Raw genomic sequence first — 23329 nt, 5'->3', positions numbered from 1 at the left:
CCCATCCCTTGGATGGAATCTTCCTACACCATCACTCGTTGCATCCTGACAGCACCTGAGTTGCACCTGTATTTATGAATAATTATGGTAATATGTTTAATGGAGGTTGAATGTTTTTTGCACTTTGAGGTAAAGGTGGCTATAAATGTAACACAAACCAAATTGAAAATGCTGAAGATGAAAATCATGCCACTAAGCATCTGATTACCGACTCTGGCAGCAAGTCACCCTACCATACGCTCTGACAGAACTGTTGTGGTGCTAAAGTGGAACCCAAAAATTCAGAGATAATTGCTTGAAAACAAGAAAGGGAATGTGTTAAAAAAAAATTAAAAATGTATTCTGGTTCAGAACATTTGCTTCTCTTTGAGTTGGCTTTGCCTTTCTGCGCGAGTGGGAACAGACTAAAATATCTGATCCCTGAGGATTACCATTGCAGCTTCCCAGTAGCTCGATACAAAGGAACCAAAGTGCTGCACAAGCAAGATATTTTAAAGTTAATCACAGAATGCATGTGTGTCAGGAACCCTAATACTGTACTGCAATTAAAATCGGAATTGATTGACAAGGGTAAAATCAGCCATGCCATGTGATATTATAGCATCTCACCATCAGCACAGTGCTTCGCAGGAATGCTGATGGTGAAACTCTCTTGCTCTTCAAAATTAGTAGTGCTAGTGTGACATCCTCTATAAATGGCCTGCTGCTGGGCAGATATCCTCATTAAAATGATTGCTGATGTAAGGTTCACTCATCAAAATGGATTTTGATCGTAATCGTCCCGGTATAAAAAAGCACTCTTCCTATCAACATGTCTTTTCATCGCATTAGTTTGTATTAGATTTAAGCCTGCGTCCCAGGGGTGAAAAAACATTGCTCCAGCTGCCTACAGTAGCCTACCTCCTCCGCCCACTTAATTATTTAATGTGTGTGGGAATTTTACACCATAAATTTAAAAAGGGGTCACCAGTCATTTTGGAAAAGATGCTTAATGTCTCACTTATGGATACAGCTCACATTGATTACCCATGATTACAGCATAAATGATATTGTGCTGTTGAAGTCTTCAGACGTTTAAAGAACAGTGGGGCTCCTTTAGTTATACTTTTTTCCCCAAACTAAAAGCCCACTGCTAGTTTTGAGAAGGTATCAGTCAGACTCAGTTTCTGTGCAGCAGGAAAAATCTATTCCAAAAAATTCAGCGTCCACGGCTCCAGAAATATTTCATTCACTTCGACCATCCTGATGGTCAGAGGATACAATGATCATGGAATAATCATTTGAATAATCATAGCAGTTAATTTGTATTCAATAGTTCACAACAGATTTGGACGTGATGTGAAAAACCTCCAGGGTGGAGAAATATGAGAACCATGGGGTCAAAGCCACCTGTTGCTTCTCAGCCTGTTGCACTTACCATATCACATCTCAAGTTACACTTTTAATGTAACTCAAAAGTCTAAAAGAAATCTATCCAATCTTCATTTGAATAAATCAATATGAAATGATTCCACCAATTCCTCAGGGAGCCTGGTCCATATATTGGCCACTGGCTCAATGAACTATTGATTCCACAAATGCATTTTCGAATAACCCCCAATCTCTTAAAATCAAGCAATGTCCTCTGGTTCTGTTGATAGCCAAGTTCCGCACACATGAGGATGGTCTAAACCAGGATGTTGGATTTATGTCACATTATCAGTAACCCCCACAGCTTGCCTCCTGGACTTGCACAATTTCACAAGCTGTACTGTCTGGAGACAATACACATCTCTTTAACCTGTGTTGAATGCTCCCTCCACCCACATTGTCTGTACATTTAAGACCTGGCTGGCTGTAGAGATTTGCATTCTAATCAGTATTCTGTAATTTGATTTCTGTGTCTGTGCCCTGTTTGAGAACAGATATCCACTCCATCTGACGAAGGAGCATTGCTCCGAAAGCTTATGGTATTTGCTACCAAATAAACCTGTTGGACTTTAACCTGGTGTTGTGAGACTTCTTACTCTGTTGATCTAGACCAGACAGAGTAGCTTGGCCTGGTTGACATTATCTAATCCCTACGAAATCCGAAGAACAGCCATCATAGAACCTCGTAACCTTCCTTTTCTTTCAAGGAGAGCTAACCCTTCTATCTGCTGGAAGATGGCATAGGACATTTCATTGTGTTTCATTTTTTTTGTGAACTTTGTGCTTATAAAGCTGAGAGATGCTGTTGCCCAGTATCCACGGTAAGCAGTCACGAGTTACCTTCAGCATGATTAGCTGGAGCCTCATCCTCCTATTCTGTCCATTCTGTTTTATTGCTTAATAAAATGTCTATGACCTCGAACATTTTGAACAGCATGTTATCGCTGCAGACTTCTGTTTTTAAAATAGTTTAAATTCAATGCACGACATTTAGTCAGGAACATATTAGGGAGGAACATTTCAGCTTGGAAAGCGGATGGTATTCGATCGGCTGCCATTATGTGCCCCTCCTGGTATTAAATCCTGCAGATTAGACTGATACTATCAGGCAGGTATTATATATATATACATCTATATATATATATGCAATACTATCCATTTCTCATTGCTGCCCAAGGCAAATTTCTATCCCATGTTTTTTTTAAAGATGAAAGATATTTAAAGAACTTAATTTATCCCTCCAGGTTTTTTTTTAATATCCAGTCAGAGGGCAACAAATCCTTACCTAACCTGTTCCCCCATCCGCTCAGTGACAGAGCAATAATGGATCTATCCCATTTCACACTACATGAAAATGATTGCCAGGCCTCATGTCGACAGAAGCACACATCCATAATTTTTTTTTAAATCACCTATTGAGAGATATAGCAGCATGTTTCTGTGCAAATTGTAGTCTGTTCATTTAGAGCGTGTATTTTCTTCTTAAAAAGAAGATTTCTAAACAGCAGAACCATGACATCTGTGTTGTACCAATTGAAGAAAAATCACTCACAATAGAACAGCTCCTTCAAGATGAGGCAGTCTCATTTTATTATTCTTCACTTTGTCAGCTTTACCTCTGTTACTATAGATTTATTATAAATTATTGGACACATAATGATTCAATGATAGATTCCATCTCACAGTGTAAAAACACAACAATGAGTTTATGCTCTACCTTCACCATAGCACAAGCTGATGGCATTCGGACACACTCTTTCTTATTAACAAAAAGCAAAACTCTTGAAGACAACAAGCCACTGAACATTCCAATGCTTTCTCGAAGCTCAGAAATGTAACCTTTGCATTCAAAAGATCCGATCAAATAATTTGATTTCTATGCAAATCAATAGCACCCCAATTAGATCAGACTTTCTTTCACATGATGCAACGTTAAGGCACTGGAGGATATGGACTACAAAACACTCAGTAGAAGCATGAGTGCATTGATAAAGTAATAATCAGATTTATAAATTTAAATAATTGTCTATTGAGCGCGTTGTCATGCTTAATTAATCATAGGATCACTTATCAGTTGACTGGCTTTAGGGAGTGAGATCATTCACCCTAATAGGTAGCCTATTGTCAACACCCCACATGGCGACACACTAACATTACACAAGGACATATGAAATAGAGTCGGCCACACAGCCCTTCCAGCCTGCCCCGCCATTCAATGGCTGATCTATGCCGGCCTCAACTCCTGTTCTGTGCCATTTCCCCAGAGCCCTCTATTCCTTGATCTATCAAATATTTATCCTCCACTTTAAATACTGCTAATGGTCCAGCCTCTTTGGGGCAGAAAATTCCTGAGATTCCCTACCCTCTGCGAGAAGGAATTTCTACGCACATCAGTTTTAAATGACCGGCCCTTTATCTTGTAGCTATGTCCCCTTGTTCGATACTGTCCCACTAGTAAAAACATCTCAGCATCTACCCTGTCAAGTCCCCTCAGGATCTTATATGCCCTGGACAGGAGAGGGTTAATTTAGGCAGCATGGATTTTTCCTTTCGTCACCTATCCATAAACAGAAAGGTGTTTTAATTTGTTTCCCTCTTTATAAGCGATGGAGCATTTCCCAACCCCTCGATTTTGGCGTGATCTATTACTAGCCCCACAGCAAACCTGAGATAGGATGGATTCATTGGGTTAGTTTATTTGCACGCACTCAAAACATGAAAGAAAGTTCTCATCCCTCACCTTCGGATAGAAAAGGAAGGGATAGGGAAAAGAAAGATTTACAGTACTGAGGCTATAGATGTTTGCTGAAATATTCTGTCCTCATTCGTGGCTGGGATTTTTCAGTGCCACTGAAAATTAATGGAGTTTTGGCTGGAACACAACATTTTCCATTCTTGCTCCCAATGGGTCCTGCAATGGACGAGCAAGAAGAACCCCACCTATTGTTTTGTGTGGGTTCCAGAGGCAAGAAACAAAGTCCAATGAGGCAATCCTTCACAGAGGGCAATGGGTTGAAAACCGATGCTGGATAATTCACTTTTTATCAGTCTTGTAGGTAATGGTATGGACTTCCAGCTGAAACAGGGTAGATGGGGCCAGGTGTCCAGAGCTCCTTTGGTATGGCCTGTTATCAGATATCAAGTTTTGCACAGAGCTTGGAGACTGTACTTTTGAGCATGAAAATACTGGGTGGGTCCATCAGCATATTTGTGAACTAACCATGGCTCAGAATCTGATGGCCAATGCATCAGCTTCCATTGTAGAATAGCAGCTTCTGCCCAACCTCTGGGTGGTAGCTTTTATTTTGCATTATGCCCAAGAGCACACAGTGATTATCAGTGATAGAGGGAAGGAGTGGGACATTGGTGAAAGGGAAATTAGGATAGCAGTTACTGATATTGGCCCAGATGAGTTCTTCACGTACAACTTGGCCCAAAAGTGACTTAATTGCCTCCTTTCTTCCTCATTCTCCACTATTTCCTCATGATCATTCATGATCCTCAGCTGCTTGCCATCTAGCTGGTGACAAGAGGTGTCCCTTCATGATCTCCAGGTTGTGCAACATGCGGCAGACCCCAACAAACTTCGAGATGGGCTCCACGTACCTCCAGGCTCCTCCAGAGGGTCCTGGCACTGGACGCATTGTTTCAGCACACTAACTATCTGCCCTGTGACATTCCATATGACTGCATGGCTTTCATTGTATACACATTGCATGTGTGTGCATGAGTTGTACACCGGGATCTTCAGCCATGTTATCAACATAATCTTTGTCACCGGGTAGCCACTCTTTGGTTTGCTGTTGTAGCACAGGGTCAGAGAATGATGGCACAACTGCCACCATGACACTGGGCATCAACCTGCACAATTTTCTGGGTATGGTCAAACACCAGTGGTGTTGTGAAATTCCTTTCAGTTGCAGCACGGGACAGGGTTGGACATGCGTTGTCTGATAAAAGATGTGTATGTATCCAATAGCAAAAGCTTGCAATTCTAGCAAAGCCTCAAGCTTATTAGAATCATAGAATCCCTACAGTGCAGAAGGAGGCCATTTGTCCAATCGAGTCTGCATCGATCACAATCCCCACAAGCCTTATGCCCATAATCCCTCATATTTACCCTGCTAATCCCCCTGATACTGGGGTTAATTTAGCATGGCCAATCCACCTAGCCCGCACATCTTTCTATTGTGGGAGGAAACCCACGCAGACACAGGAAGAATGTGCAAACTCCACAAAGACAGTGACCTGAGGCCGGAATTGAACCTGGATCTCTGGTGCTGTGAGGCAGCAGTGCTAACCATTGTGCCACTGTGCTGTCCATCTGTTTCAGCCTAGCCAGAGAGAACAAAATATAGATTGCTCTCAATATGAATGGCAATGACTCCCACCCAGCACACAACAAAGGGCAGCAGATTGTGCGATGTTGCCAAGATCTCCATCTCCAACTATTTGTATAAAAGTTCATCATCATCGTGGTCACCTTAACAGCCACTGGCAATTGGCCTGCTTTGAGTTTGCCATTATGGCTACAGCGGGAAGCAGGTTACAATGGGGATACTATACTGAAGTGCAGATTGAGCTGCTCTTGATTCTGAAAGCAGTGCACAGTGTCATGGGCAGGTCCAGAACATCCCAGCCATTACCCTTTGTGCTGTGGTATGACAGGAAAATCCACACTCTGTGTGAACATGGCCTGCTGCTGAGGAGCCACCTTCCCCTTCCTCCTCATTCCTCTTCCAGCAGCTTGCCTGCAGTGCGTGGCTTTTACTCATTCCCCGAGTAATGGTACATTCCAAGAGATGTTTACATCCATTGTCTGGGAGCATCTGGTTTGTGCAGAAGCCTTGAAGTCAATAATAACTCCCTGAGCACCTGCCACACCACCACCGCCAGCAGACATTGGCAACTTTAAACAATGAGAGAAAGCACAAACACTTGTAGAATCGGGGCAATGGCCAAAAGAAATCAATCAGTAAGGAGTCGATAAATAGCATGTTCAGCTGTCCGTTTAAGAGGGGACATTAGCTGCAGCATTGAGATCTAAAAATGTACTGCTGGCATCAAGACAGTGTAGCACTGAGAGTCATCAGGCTTTTGATAGCTGTTCAATTGGCATACCTCATGCTCATGCCAATATGGCATCCAGTGTGACTTGTCCCAAAAGTGTGCGTACATGCCATGAACACAATTGTGGATATCAGCAACAAGCTTGGCACCTAAATCACGGGGCGCTGCCAGACCAAATTCTATGCTGAATGTATTTACATTTTCCTTTAAAAAGAGCAATATTGCGATTTCAGGAGTTAAATAGCTTAGTGCAATAGGTGAATAGGTAAGTCCTTAATTGGGACAAGTTAGTGACAGGCTGATTAATTAATTGCATTTCTTCAGGCAATCATGCACATGTGACAGCCTTAACCTTCAATTAAGAATTTCAGAATAAACTGCGGCTGTTGTGATGGATACTTGACACATTTCACAACTGCTATATGCCACCAAACTCATTAAGATTCAAATAGAAAAGTCAGGTGCTATGGCATGGTTTGGTTCACTCACATCACAGCGTTTTTATACATATTCTGCCAATGTGTCATCATAAATCCATTCCAAGCTTGCAGAAAGCTGCAGTCATTTGACTTAGGAAGAGTTCAGAGGGCATGCAATCTGGGGATAGGCGTCTGAGGAAAGTGGTGGATTGGACATGTGCATAAAGTTCAACTGTTTTAAACAAGTGTCCTTTATTCACTAATACACCAATGTATTGGCCTTTCAGAATGCTTACCGCTCTCAATTAATACAAGCATATTGACCTTTCGCTACAGCACTGGGAAGTGCTGGGAGATTGAAACTGAATGATAAAAGACCACAGCAGAGACTCTCCAGACCCCATTCTGAAGCAGCAGGAATGGAGTAGTACTGTGAGATTTACAAGGGATTAGTAGGGATGTGGCAATATGGTGCTCAGTAGCTGCTGATATGGGTACTGAGATTTCGAAGTAATCTGTTAAAAGCCTTTATAGAGGCATGAAGTATGTCATGGATTCAGGAAATAGAGTCTGCCACCAAGAGATGGAGCAATGCAGCACCATATTTGGAATGTCAGTTCTTTTGCACGACTTGTGTGTGAGGTGGACTGCACTGTTTAGTCCTTTCCCTGGGGGACAACATTGTTAAGACAAGATAGCAACCAGGCGCAGGTCTGGGTGCATTTATTATCTGCGAGGTTAGTATACAGATGTGGAGGAAGCTGACAAACGTTAAGGATACTTGTGAGGTAAGTCTAGCCAATGTTAACATTGACATGGTGCGTGGGCAAGCTCCAAATGCTGCCGGGTGACCTGTTACACATTTACAGCTGGCTCCTGTACCTGGAAAAATGGGGCAATCTAGAGATACTGGGCAGCCATGATTTGATAGGCAGCAGCAAAAAAAAAAAATCAGAGATGAAGGTGCTGGCTATACTAACCAAAGCATCAGTCACTTGTTCAATATACTCATGGACAGCACAATGGCTGTGCAGATTATCCCTTTGTTGGTCTAAAATGTTCGACTACATAGTACAAATCATCATCCAAAAACACATCAGGTACCACATCCAGCTCACTCTCACCATCTCTCCACAGTCGCTGAGCTGTCAGACTGAACAAGCTGAAATCTCCTTCAACGTAGACCTGGAAAAGCAAAGCCATTTTGTCCGCAGTACGGAAACAAAATACTGGAATTCTGTAATAAGAACCAGAAATACTGAAAATACTCAGCAGGTCAGGTAGCATGTGCGGAGAAAGAGTTAACTCTTCAAGTTGATGGCCTCTAATCAGCACATCGACCTGGAAAAGTCATCGATCTGGAAAGTTGACTCCACAGATGCTGCCTGATCTATTAGGCTGGTTTGCCAAACCCTGTGGGCATGGGCGTGGAGGCAGTGAAAGAGCTGCCGGGAAAATGTGGGAATGGCTCCCTGATGCAATCTCGCCTCTGGGGGATTTTGTCAGGGGTGCACTGGGAACAGATTTGGCTGCCCATTCTACAAGGGAAGGTAGACATATAGTCCAGATAAGGTCCCACTAAGGAGCCATTTTGTGTTAGCAACATTATTTTGCTACCTACCACCCCAGCCACCCCACCCTCCCACCCCCATGTGAATGCTGCCAGCTCATCCAAAGCAGCCTCTAATCTGAAGGGCAGGGGACCATCGGAAGCAGTTCAGTAGGCTGGGAAAATCACCCCCAGGATGTTTCACTCCAGGTATTCAAGTGACCCACTAGGAAGCTTCTATCAAACAAAGTTTATTTAAGAATACAGTTAATATATAATAAAACAATTAGCAACAACTTTTACCAACTACAAACAAGAAAAAAAATCATGATATTGTATATACCTTAATTGCTAAACGTACTGTTCCAACACAAACAAACCCCTACAAACACACACACCTGTTTTGGTTTAGCACAGAAAATACATATGCTCACGTGATGCTGGATCTTGCAGCTTTGCAACACCTGCTGTGAATCAGTCCTTTGGATAATCATCGACAGCAAAATTTCACCCCTGAGACAGGAAAGACTGCTTCCAGTCTGCAGTCCAAAGAGCTTCTAACTAGCCAGCAGCCAGCGGAACTTCTAATACCAGGGAGAGAGACATAAATGTTTTCAGTCTGGGGTTCAACAGATTCCAACTAAACTGAAAGTAACTCTTGGATTTTCCTGGTGAAGGAACCACCTGACCTTAATCTGCCAATCAGCCGCAAACCAGACAATTCAAAAGGGTCATAAATTCCAGGACATTGTATTAGGCCCAAATTATATATAAACATTGCTGCAATTACCGTGCTATAACAAGAATAAAATATACTGGTACAGGCACAATGGCAACAATCCCAAAAGGCCTTCTCAATTGAACTGCAAAGAAACATGATTAAAATACAACTCTTAAAGGCACAGTAGCGTCACAAGTGTTCAAAATTCTGACCGTTCTTGACAAGGTGGCTGCAGAAAGGATCATTTCAGCAGTGCACTGGTTGGAGGTAGGGCCACAACATGATAGCGGAGTAAGCTGACATTTGACTACCTGTAATCCTTGTGAAAATGACTCATGTTGGAAATATGGGATCGGAAAAGCCCATGGAATGATTTTGCTGCTTTTCTTATTTCTCAGACCTTGCATCCCAACCTCATCTGGCAACACAGGAAAAATGCATCAATTATCGGCTGGAAAAAGAATTAGAATCAAATTGTTTGTCTCAAAACCATTAGATTGAAACTTTAATCAGCTTCTATTTCATAAAAAACAGAAATATCGATGAGGAACACTTCCTCCCAAATGTAAATTGGCCTATTAAATGCTTTCATTGTCATGATTTGTGTTATAATGATGGGCTCCCACGCAGAATGCGTGGGAATGGATATTGTGGTGTGTAACCTACAGGGAGGGAAATCACCAAGGGGCATATTTGCAGTGGGTCCCCAATTGCCTGAATTCTTTCAAAGGTACCATTTCCAGGAATAACACTGTATCAACAACAAAACTGAGGGACAGGCTGACCATGCAATTATGACCTGGGACACCAGCTGTAATGAAACAAAAGTTTAAAAGAAACGATGAGGAAAGCATTTTATAGCCACTTATTTTTAATTACCATTGTTCCAATAACATGATGGCAGTGATGTTTTTGGACAGTTACTTGAGGGTAGGGCTATTTTAGGATTTTATCCTAAGTAACTAAAGGAGCAGCAGCCACTTTGATGCCAGCTATTCAATTAAATGCAACACTTTTGCTTTTGCTTTGCAAGGTATTCTCACGGACCTTGAGGAAAAATAAGTGTTGAACTTGCAGGAGCCCTGGCAGACATATTTAAAATGTCAGTATTCATGGGGGAGGTGCCGGATGATTGGAGGGTGGCTCATGTTGTTCCGTTGTTTAAAAAAGGTTCCAAAAGAAATCCGGGAAATTATAGGCCAGTAAGTTTGACATCGGTGGTGGGCAAGTTATTGGAAGGTGTGATAAGGGATAGGATCTACAAATATTTGGATAGACAGGGACTTATTAGGGAGAGTCAACATGGCTTTGTGCGTGGTAGGTCATGTTTGACCAATCTGTTAGAGTTTTTCGAGGAGGTTAACAGGAAAGTGGATGAAGGGAGGGCGGTGGATGTTGTCTACCTGGATTTCAGCAAGGCCTTTGACAAGGTCCCTCATGGGAGGTTAGTTAGGAAGGTTCAGTTGCTGGGTATACATGGGGAGGTAGTAAATTGGATTAGACACTGGCTCAATGGAAGAACAGTAAGAAGTCTCACAACACCAGGTTAAAGTCCAACAGGTTTATTTGGTAGCAAATACCATAAGCTTTCGGAGCAATGCTCCTTCGTCAGATGGAGTGGTCTCTGTTCTCAAACAGGGCACAGACACAGAAATCAAATTACAGAATACTGATTAGAATGCAAATCTCTACAGCCAGCCAGGTCTTAAATGCACAGACAATGTGGGTGGAGGGAGCATTCAACACAGGTTAAAGAGATATGTATTGTCTCCAGACAGTACAGCTTGTGAAATTGTGCAAGTCCAGGAGGCAAGCTGTGGGGGTTACTGATAATGTGACATAAATCCAACATCCCGGTTTAGACCGTCCTCATGTGTGCGGAACTTGGCTATCAGTTTCTGCTCAGTGACTCTGCGCTGTCGTGTGTCGTGAAGGCCGCCTTGGAGAACGCTTACCTGAAGATCCAAGGCTGAATGCCCGTGACTGCTGAAGTGCTCCCCCACAGGAAGAGAACAGTCTTGCCTGGTGATTGTCGAGCGGTGTTCATTCATCCGTTGTCGTAGCGTCTGCATGGTTTCCCCAATGTACCATGCCTCGGGACATCCTTTCTTGCAGCGTATCAGGTAGACAACGTTGGCCGAGTTGCAAGAGTAGGTACCATGTACCTGGTAGATGGTGTTCTCACGTGAGATGATGGCATCCGTGTTGATGATCCGGCACGTCTTGCAGAGGTTGCTGTGGCAGGGTTGTGTGGTGTCGTGGTCACTGTTCTCCTGAAGGCTGGGTAGTTTGCTGCGGACAATGGTCTGTTTGAGGTTGCGTGGTTCTTTGAAGGCAAGAAGTGGGGGTGTGGGGATGGCCTTGGCGAGATGTTCGTCTTCATCAATGACATGTTGAAGGCTCCGGAGGAGATGCCGTAGCTTCTCCGCTCCGGGGAAGTACTGGACGACGAAGGGTACTCTGTCCACCGTGTCCCGTGTTTGTCTTCTGAGGAGGTCGGTGCGGTTTTTCGCTGTGGCACGTCGGAACTGTTGATCGATGAGTCGAGCGCCATATCCTGTTCTTATAAGGGCATCTTTCAGCGTCTGGAGGTGTCTGTTGCGATCCTCCTCATCCGAGCAGATCCTGTGTATTCGGAGGGCTTGTCCGTAGGGGATGGCTTCTTTTACGTGTTTAGGGTGGAAGCTGGAGAAGTGGAGCATCATGAGGTTATCCGTGGGCTTGCGGTACAGTGAGGTGCTGAGGTGACCATCCTTAATGGAGATGCGTGTGTCCAAGAATGCAACCGATTCCGGAGAGTAGTCCATGGTGAGTCTGATGGTGGGATGGAACTTGTTGATGTCATCATATAGTTGTTTCAGTGATTGCTCACCATGACTCCAAAGGAAGAAAATGTCATCGATGTATCTAGTGTATAGCATCGGTTGAAGGTCCTGTGCGGTGAAGAAGTCTTGTTCGAACCTGTGCATGAAGATGTTGGCATATTGAGGTGCGAATTTTGTCCCCATGGCTGTTCCGTGTGTCTGGATGAAGAACTGGTTGTTGAAGGTGAAGATATTGTGATCCAGGAGGAAGCGGATGAGTTGTAAAATTGCATCTGGAAACTGGCAGTTGACGGCATTGAGTACTGAGGCCGTTGCAGCAATGCCATCATTGTGGGGGATGCTGGTGTAGAGTGCCGAGACATCCATTGTGACGAGGAGTGCTCCTGGTTCAACTGCTCCATGTGTGTTGAGTTTCTGTAGGAAGTCCGTAGTGTCGCGACAAAAGCTGGGGGTTCTTTGTACAATGGGTTTCAAGATGCCCTCGACATAGCCGGAGAGGTTCTCGCACAGGGTTCCGTTTCCTGAAACGATGGGACGGCCGGGTGTGTTTGCCTTGTGTATTTTTGGGAGGCAGTAGAGATCTCCAACGCGTGGAGTATGTGGGATGAGAGCACGGAGGGTGCTCTGAAGGTCCGGATCAAAGGTTTTGATCAGAGTGTTGAGTTGACGGGTGTGTTCTTTGGTCGGATCTGTGGGTAACTGTCTGTAGTGTTCCTCATTGTTCAGTTGTCGGTACACTTCTTTGCAGTAATCCGTTCTGTTCAGTATGACGATGGCCCCTCCTTTGTCTGCTGGTTTGATGACAATGTTGCGGTTGGTCTTGAGAGCGTGGATGGCGTTGCGTTGTGCTTGGGTGATGTTCGGTGCTGTCTTGTGAGTGCGGCTGATGAATTTGGTGTTGACGCACCTCCTGATGGCTTGGGCATACATGTCAAGTCGAGGGCAGCGGCCTTCCGGAGGAGTCCAATTCGACTCTTTCCTCTTCGGTTGCACTGCGGGTCTCTCTGTCTGCTGTTCCGGTTCATTAGCTGTCTCATTGTGTTCGCTGTTGGCCTCTTGGGGTTTGTGGAAGAACTCCGATAGCCTCATTCGCCTGATGAATTCCTCTGTGTCCGCTGCGAGACTGATGGGGTCTATTTGGGTAGTGGGGCAAAAGTTGAGCCCTCGGCTGAGAACTTCGATTTCATCTGGCTGAAGTGTGTAGTCCGATAAGTTGACAATGGACTTTCCTGCAGTGGTACTGTTTTCTACTTCATCTGGCTGAAGTGTGTAGTCCGATAAGTTGACAATTCACCTTCTTCACCTTCAACAACCAGTTCTTCATCCAGACACACGGAACAGCCATGGGGACAAAATTCGCACCTCAATATGCCAACATCTTCATGCACAGGTTCGAACAAGACTTCTTCACCGCACAGGACCTTCAACCGATGCTATACACTAGATACATCGATGACATTTTCTTCCTTTGGAGTCATGGTGAGCAATCACTGAAACAACTATATGATGACATCAACAAGTTCCATCCCACCATCAGACTCACCATGGACTACTCTCCGGAATCGGTTGCATTCTTGGACACACGCATCTCCATTAAGGATGGTCACCTCAGCACCTCACTGTACCGCAAGCCCACGGATAACCTCATGATGCTCCACTTCTCCAGCTTCCACCCTAAACACGTAAAAGAAGCCATCCCCTACGGACAAGCCCTCCGAATACACAGGATCTGCTCGGATGAGGAGGATCGCAACAGACACCTCCAGACGCTGAAAGATGCCCTCATAAGAACAGGATATGGCGCTCGACTCATCGATCAACAGTTCCGACGTGCCACAGCGAAAAACCGCACCGACCTCCTCAGAAGACAAACACGGGACACGGTGGACAGAGTACCCTTCGTCGTCCAGTACTTCCCCGGAGCGGAGAAGCTACGGCATCTCCTCCGGAGCCTTCAACATGTCATTGATGAAGACGAACATCTCGCCAAGGCCATCCCCACACCCCCACTTCTTGCCTTCAAAGAACCACGCAACCTCAAACAGACCATTGTCCGCAGCAAACTACCCAGCCTTCAGGAGAACAGTGACCACGACACCACACAACCCTGCCACAGCAACCTCTGCAAGACGTGCCGGATCATCAACACGGATGCCATCATCTCACGTGAGAACACCATCTACCAGGTACATGGTACCTACTCTTGCAACTCGGCCAACGTTGTCTACCTGATACGCTGCAAGAAAGGATGTCCCGAGGCATGGTACATTGGGGAAACCATGCAGACGCTACGACAACGGATGAATGAACACCGCTCGACAATCACCAGGCAAGACTGTTCTCTTCCTGTGGGGGAGCACTTCAGCAGTCACGGGCATTCAGCCTTGGATCTTCAGGTAAGCGTTCTCCAAGGCGGCCTTCACGACACACGACAGCGCAGAGTCACTGAGCAGAAACTGATAGCCAAGTTCCGCACACATGAGGACGGTCTAAACCGGGATGTTGGATTTATGTCACATTATCAGTAACCCCCACAGCTTGCCTCCTGGACTTGCACAATTTCACAAGCTGTACTGTCTGGAGACAATACATATCTCTTTAACCTGTGTTGAATGCTCCCTCCACCCACATTGTCTGTGCATTTAAGACCTGGCTGGCTGTAGAGATTTGCATTCTAATCAGTATTCTGTAATTTGATTTCTGTGTCTGTGCCCTGTTTGAGAACAGAGACCACTCCATCTGACGAAGGAGCATTGCTCCGAAAGCTTATGGTATTTGCTACCAAATAAACCTGTTGGACTTTAACCTGGTGTTGTGAGACTTCTTACTGTGCTTACCCCAGTCCAACGCCGGCATCTCCACATCAATGGAAGAAGCCAGTGAGAGGTTGTGGAGGATTGCTTCTCTGAGTGGAGGCCTGTGACTAGTGGTGTGCCGCAGGGATCGGTGTTGGGTCCATTGTTGTTTGTCATCTATATCAATGATCTGGATAATAATGTGGTAAATTGAATCAGCAAATTTGCTGATGATACAAAGATTGGGGGTGTAGTGGACAGTGAGGAAGGTTTTCAAAGCTTGCAGAGGGATTTGGACCAACTAGAAAAATGGGCTCAAAAATGGCAAATGGAATTTAATGCAGACAAGTGTGAGATATTGCACTTTGGAAGGACAAACCAAAGTAGAACGTACAAGGTAAAAGGTAGGACTCTGAAGAGTGCAGTTGAACAGAGAGATCTGGGAATACACGTACAGAATTCCCTAAAAGTGACGTCACAGGTGGATAGGGTCGTAAAGAGTGCCTTTGGTACATTGGCCTTTATAAATCGGAGTATCGAGTATAAAAGTTGGAGTAAGGTTATGGTAAGGTTATATAAGGCATTGGTGAGGCTGAATTTAGAGTATTGTGTGCAGTTTTGGTCACCTAGTTACAGGAAGGATGTAAATAAGGTTGAAAGAGTGCAGAGAATGTTCACAAGGATGTTGCCGGGACTTGAGAAGCTGAGTTACAGAGAGAGATTGAATAGGTTGGGACTTTATTCCCTGGAGCATAGAAGAATGAGGGGAGATTTGATAGAGGTGTATAAGATTTTGATGGGTATAGATAGAATGCAAGCAGGCTTTTTCCACTGAGGCTAAGGGAGAAAAAAACCAGGGGGCATGGGTTAAGGGTGAAAGGAGAAAAGTTTAAAGGGAATATTAGGGGGGGCTTCTTCACGCAGAGAGTGGTGGGAGTGTGGAATGAGCTGCCGGATAAAGTGGTAAATGCTTTTAACACTTTTAACATTTAAGAAAAACTCGGACGGGTTCATGGATGAGAGGGGTGTGGAGGGATATGGTCCAAGTGCGGGTCAGTGGGACTAGGCAAAAAATGGTTCGGCACAGACAAGAAGGGCCAAAAGGCCTGTTTCTGAGCTGTAATTTTCTATGGTTCTATGGAAAGAACAATGCCTTGATGCAACTGTATAATGCCACAATAATAATCAGCACAAGATCTCAGCACAAACTTAATATTAATTAGGTGTCGAGGAAGACTTACACATGGAAAATGTTCTTCCATATTTCTCTTTGCAAATGCTGGCTGAAATTTTACCACCTCAGCCGTCACGGAATCGGAGCGGGCAAGGGGCGGGCAATGGAAATGTCAACCTCAGGCAGGATTTTAGGGTTTCGGGACGAGCGAGGCCATAAAATCCCACTCGCTATCTGATCTGTTTTATGGTTTCTGCATTTTCTGTTTTGACTTCAGATATTTAAGTTTTTTTTGAGTTTTTAAGTATATTTATTAGTGTCACAAGTAGGCTTACATTAACACTGCAATGAAGTTACTGTGAAAATCCCCTAGTCGCCACACTGAGGGAGAATTTTAGTATGGCCAATGCACCTAACCAGCACGTCTTTCAAACTGTGGGAGGAAATTGGAGCACCCAGAGGAAACTCACATAGACGCGGGGAGAATGTGCAGACTCTGCTCAGACAGTGACCCAAGCCGGGAATCGAACCTGGATCACTGGCGCTGTGAGGCAGTGGTGCTAACTACTGTGCCACCGTGTCACCCTATCCTATCGAATGCAGTTTTTCTTTAATTATAACACAGCCCATGGACAATAATTAGGATTCTTGCTAAGTTGGTGTATCTGATTGACATTTTTGGGGGTTAGGGATTGTGTACATGTTAGAGCAGCAGAGAAGGAGCTTTAATATCCCATCACCTGTAGCTGGTTTAAAAGTGCAAATTGAGACCCTTTGTGCACACAGTGGAAGAAGGTCTATCCTGGCTCCTCCAACTTGGTGAGCACAAAATTAGCCCAAACTTACATCTGTTTAATATAATTAAGTGAAACAATGATGCCATGTTAACAGTCAATGAACTGTTGTCAACTCGAACTGCGAGTTGTACATGAAGCCAGAGGTTAACACATTTTCACATTGCACTAAAGAATGGTGAAATGTTGATGCTATGGTTGACTGCTTCACAACAATTTTCTTTGCTCAAAAGACTGTTCTGTATTCATTAATACACTGAAGCCAAACAATCTAGAAAAAGATAAGCAGAAAATGCTGGAAATACTCAGCAGGTCAGGCGATACCTGTGGAGACAGAAACAGAGTTAATGGCCTGGAGTTTTACCTGGAGGTTGGTTCCTTGCAGAGGGAGGGGTGCTGTTGTGATCTTGGGAAAACCGGAAGAAGTTGAGAGCCTTCTTGGCGGTCTATGGGGTTCCTGATTGCAGAGTGTTGGTGTCAATTGGTGGTCTTGTTGGTGTTCCACTTGCAGGTGGAGCAACTATTCGTGATTGAGTTGGACAGCAGTTAAGGGAAAATAAGAACTGCATTTCCATTTCCATTTTTTTTTGAAAGTGTGTCGTAAGTGCAGCTGAGGCACCCAGAGTAACCTTCCATGGCCTCAGGACATTTCAAAGTGCTTTATAGCCAATCAAATATTTTTAAAATGCAGTCATTATTGTAATGTAGGAAACATGGCAGCCAATTTAAACACAGCAAGCTCCCACAACAGCAATTTGATAATGACCAGATAATCTGATTTCCAAATGTTAATTGAGGGATGAATATTGGCCTGGACACGGGAGATAACTCACATACTCCACTTCAAAATAGTGTCATGGAATCTTTAATGTTCATTCAGTAGGGTAGATGGGCCCTCAGTTTAACTTCTTATCTGAAAGTTAACACTTCCCACAGCTCAGCATTCCCTCGGTACTACACTGGAGTGTCAGGTTAGGTTTTGTGCTCAAGTCCTGGAGTGGGGGGAAGTTTCAACCCACATCCTTTTGACTCAGTGTTGAGAATGCTAGCAACTGAGCCACACCGATACAGTGTTTGGGAGGACAGCAACTGGTGATAAAGGGGCAGGATTCAGATGGTGGTCAGAGGTGTTGTCCTGATGGTAGTTGGGGATGGATGGAGGAGATTTATTGGGCAGTTTGTTGGGCCTTGAGGAAACATATCTGCTCTTCCTAGCCCATAAGCCATGCTGTAAAGTCCCTTACCTCATGGCATCAACCCCCGCCTTGTCTCCTTTAAGTTGCCAAGATCCCTGAGGCTCTGTAACCTCAGCCGCCTGGAGTTAAAAATAGATTAACTGTTAAAATTATGGCATGAAGCCTCATTATAATATTTAAATAACTAAACTGCTTCCAATGAGCAGATCCATCCCCTAAACTGAACGTGGTCAAGTTCACAGCAAGTTGTGTTACTGTCTCCAATTTCTTGCATTTTAGCTTCTGACGTGACCCTAGATTATTTACTTTTTGCAACTAAAATTCAGCCCAATATTTTAGATCCATGACTTTTCATGAGAACTGGAAAAAGTTATAAGTCTAATATTTTTTTAACAAATGCAGAGGCAAGGCCAGGGGTAGGCAATCTAAGAACAAAGGGGAAAAACTGTGGGGGCAAACTTACCAAAAAAATTCTAAGCACCAAACGAGTGTGAAAATGGAAGAGAATCATGCCCATTTTTTTGGGCATGCTCTCAGATACGATCTTATGCCACTTAGAGCAAGAGGCAAAGTATGATTCACGCCAGTAGGGGGAGTGGACAAAGTCTATTCATGTCAGGAAGCCAGCTGCTGATTGCGGGGGGTGCTATTGCACATGCACCTTGATCTCTTAGTGTTCTGTGCACAAGTATACATAATACACTGAGAGATCTTTCAGTATCTCTCACCTCCTGGATACCACACCACACCCTCTGAACATCAACCCCCCCCCCCAGCCAATCAGTGGCCTCTCTGGATGATTGCCGCCCTATGCCCCCACCCAGTCGATTGCCACTCGAGCCAATCCCCGATTGCAGAGCCGGAGCTCCCCGCACCCACCTCTCCTCAAGCTCTACCACCTTCAAGCCCCACCCGTTCCCTTAGGCTCCACTCTTTGGCACTGCCTGGTGCCTGGTGGGCAGTGCCAGGGTGCCCAGTGGGCACTGCCAAACTGGCAATGCCAGGGTGTCAGGCTGGCAGTATCAGGCTAGCATTGCCTAAGATGCACTGCCCACTACCCCAACCATCCAAGGGGCTTCAATGGTCTCCAGTCCCACCGGCGAGGCCATCACGTCTGGTCCACGTTGGTGAGGGACCATAAGTGATCCTCGCCAGTGAGGACCTCCACTGGCAATAGACTCACTGAAATTAATAATCCCTCCCTGGGAAGGGTGCAAGGCTGATCACACCGACTTCACAGGGCTGGTAGTATCGCGAGAGGCAAGAAACCAGGTGCGAAGCCGGTTTTTCTCACGATCTTACCAGCTCACCACACTGATCAACCAACGGAATGAGCCGGCAAGATCGCCCCGTGTGAATGGATCGATGGCCAGTGTTATTAGACAATATGGCGGTGCCACACAAAAAGCGATGATAATCGGACACACAAAATAAAACAAAAGTTGGGTCGAGACGAGTTGTAACCGGCAACTGCCAAATTATTACAAGTGTCCACTGGCCAAAAAAATGGGGAGCATTCGTTGTGATCAAGAATTGTGGAACTCAATATTGAATCCAGAAGGTTTTAAAGAACCGAATCAAAGTATGAAGTGCTGTTGCTTGAGCTTACTTTGGGCTTCGTTGGAATAGCATAAGAGGCCAAGGTCAATGTGAGAGGGAGACGGAGAATTAGTATGACAAGCGCCCAGAAGCTCAGGGTCACACCTGCGGACTGAAAAGACTTGTTCGGCAAACAATCGCCCTCTCTATATTTGGTCTCCCTAATATACTGGAGGTGGCATTATAAGAAGGGAATACAGTGGATTAAATTGAAAGAAGTGTAAAGTAAACTGCTGTTGGAGTCGGAATTAGCATGGATCGAGAGTTGGTTAATGGACAGGAAACAGAGAGTAGGGATAATTGAGGCCTTTTCAGATTGGCAAGTTATAACTAGAAGAGTACCACAATGATCAGTGCTGGTGTCTCAGCTCTTTACAATCCATATTACTGACTTAGGCAAAGGGACTGAGAGTATCTAAGTTTGGTGAAAATACAAAGCTAGATAGGAATACAAGCTGTGAGGAAGATACAAAGAGGATACCAGGGTATAGAATACAGGCTAATGATCGGACACCAAGGTGGCAGGTGAAGTACAATGTGTGGAAGTGTGGGGTTATTCACTTTGGTTTTAAGGATAGAAAAGCAGCATATTCTTTGACAACGCATGAAACTAGCAAATGTTGCTGTCCAGAGAGGGTCAGGTGTACTCTCACAAGAAACACAAAACGTTTGCATGCAGGTGCAGTAAGCAATTAGGAAAGCAAATGGTATGGTAGCTTTTATTGCTAAGTGATTGAAGTGCAAGAATCAAGGTGTCTTGCCACAATTGTATAGGGTTCTATTGAGACCACACCCAGAATACTGTGGGGAATTTTTGTCCCCATATTTCAGGAAGGATATACTTGCATTGGAAGCGGTACAGTAAAGGTTCACTAGCATGGCCCCTGGAGATGAAAAGGTTGTCCAATGATGAAATGATGAGTAAATTGGATTTATATTCTCTGGACTTTAGTAGGGTGAGAGATTGAAACATTCAAGCTTATGAAGGGGTTTGACACGGCAAATACTGAGACATTGGGGGGAATTTTGTCATCCCGCCTGCCTTGGGAATCATAGCAGGCAGGGGGTGGACCATGCGAAGGTCTGTTGACCTCGGGCAGGATTTTCCAGTCTTGGGGCGAGCGCTGCCAGAAAAACCCACCCATTGTTTCCCCTAACTGGGGAATCTGAAATAAGTTTCAGGTTCAGGGGTCAACCATTTAGGACTGAGATGAGGAGAAATGTCTTCACTCAAAGGTTGTGAATCTTTGAATCCTCTACCACAGAGGAATGGGAATGCGCCAACATTGAACATATTTAAGGCTGAAACAGACAGATTTTTGGTCCCTCAGGGAGTCAAAAGATATAGGGAGTGGGCAGCAAGCCCAAGATCGGCCATGATTGTATTGAATGGTGGCGGAGACACAGTGGGATGTATGGTCTTCTCCTGGTCCTATCTCTTTTGTTCTTACCTGTCATCTGGAGAAAGTATTTGGGACGCGAGCAGTGGAAAGAAAGGAAGTGAAAGGGCAGGTGTTGTATCTTCTGCACTTGCAAGTAAAGGGCTGCTATGGGAAGAGGAGTGGTCGTTGGACGTGATTGAAAAGTGGATCAAGATGACACAGAGGGAGCAGTTCCTTTGGAATACCAGAAGAGATGGGAGAGATATGGTTAGTGGGTGCATAACACTGCAACTGGCACTAATGACTGAGCATGGTTGGTTGAATGTGTAGGCTGGTAAGGTGGGCGATGAAAACAAGAGAAACCTTATCACGTTTTAGGGAGGGAGTAAAGGGATGAGAACAGATGTGCAGGAAATAGGATGGAGACGGCCAAGGGCTCCAAACATGGCAGAGGGAAACCCTCGGTGAAGAAAAAAGGAAGGCATGTCAGAACTTATGGTGTGGAAGGTGATGTTAGATCAATTGAAATAAACACAAAGAAACCAAAGGAATGCTGGAGGCAGCATGATATTTAAAAACAATAAAATGTTAACCTTTCCCACAAGGTTAAAATACAGATTGCAGGGCATCACAAACAGAGCTTTTATCATTTTGTTTAGAAAAGGGATGAGGCTTACTCAACAATGGAGGAAGCTAAAAGGTTGGAAGGAGATGATTTATATAATTAAAGGGATACTGAATGAAGGAAGCAAGAGATTACAAACAATCTTTTAGTAAGATTGGTCATAAATATTTCTGCAATAATAAACAGAAGAATACAAAAAGAACTGGTACAAATTTTGGTGTGAAACTGTTATTATCCAAGTCAGCCTGTATTTAATTAGCCACAATGGTTCTCATAGCTAGCCTCAATGGACTGCACACTGCTCGAAGCAATCAATAGAGGTTTTAGTAGATCAGTACATGTTCTGTTTTCTGGTTCATCTTATCTCTGATGAGAAATTAATTTTCAACCCTGAATATATTAACTTTACTGTTGGTGTTTGATTGTACATTTCCAATTACCTCGCTGACATACATACTTCTGAGCGCCTTTGACCCAATCTCCATAGAGTGAGAATATCACTAAAATAGAATAGAGCAACTCATTCAAATCAGATTAGACGAGTATCCTCTCCCAATCATGTTACAATTATATAAAACTGGTATCATATCAAAATTCAGGATGTCCAAAACTCTTTGTATTCCCTGGAAGAAGCAGATGATCTGTGACACATGGGTGGCAGTATTAAAGAGGACATTTTTTTTGTCTGGTCATCTCAGTTCAGGAACCAACCTGACATAAACAGTCTTCCGTGAAATCCCATCACCCATCCATAATCCATAATCAATCCCAGTTCACCATTCGAGGAGGCAGTGGAATAGTAATCCAGAAACCCAGTGTAATGCTCTGGGGATCCAGGTTCAAATCCTACAATGGTAGATAGTGAAATTTGAATTCAAAATAATCTGGAATTAAAAGTCTACTGATGACCATGAGATCATTGTTGATGATTGTTAAAAAAAAACCCATCTGGTTCACGAATGTCCCTTGGGGAAGGAAATCTGCCATCCTTATCTGGTCTGGCCTACATGTGACTCCAGAGCCACAGCAATGTAGTTGATTCTTAAATGCCCTCAGGGATGAGTAATAAATGCTGGCCCAGCCAGCGAAGCCCACATCCCATGGATGAATATAAATAAATAAATGGACCATTCACTGGACAACATTCATTCAAGAGCATGGGAATTATGAAGATAATGTTCAACTCACACAAGAAGACAGATGTAACTTAGAGGTAATGGTGCTTAGCCCAGCAATGGAACTTCTTGATCTGAATGTATTATTTCCAAATTTGCAGATGACACAAAGTTGGGTGGGAGGGTGAACTGTGAGGAGGATGCAAAAATGCTTTAGCATGATTTGGACAGGCTGAGTGTGTGGGCATCAGCATGTCAGATGTAGTATAATGTGGATAAATGTGAGGTTATCCACTTTGGTAGCAATAATAGGAAGACAGATTATTTCTTGAATGGGTGTAAATTGAGAGAGGTGGATACTCAATGAGACCTTGGAATCCTTGTGCATCAGTTGCTGAAAGTAAACATGCAGGTACAGCAGGCAGTAAAGAAGGCAAATGGTGGCCTTCATAGCGAGAGGATTTGAGTATAGGGATAGGGATATTTTGCTGCAATTGTATAGGGCGTTGGTGATGCCATACCTGGAGCAATTTTTATGTCCTTATCTGAGGAAGGATGTCCTTGCAATAGACGGAGTACAGTGAAGGTTTACCAGGCTGATTCCTAGGATGGCAGGTCTGTCATATGAGGAGAGACTAAGTTGGTTAGCATTATA

Source organism: Mustelus asterias, chromosome 21, assembly GCF_964213995.1.
Source record: "Mustelus asterias chromosome 21, sMusAst1.hap1.1, whole genome shotgun sequence".
NCBI lineage: Eukaryota > Metazoa > Chordata > Chondrichthyes > Carcharhiniformes > Triakidae > Mustelus > Mustelus asterias.
The sequence above is the reverse complement of the archived record's forward strand: the minus strand, read 5'-3'. Positions refer to the sequence as shown.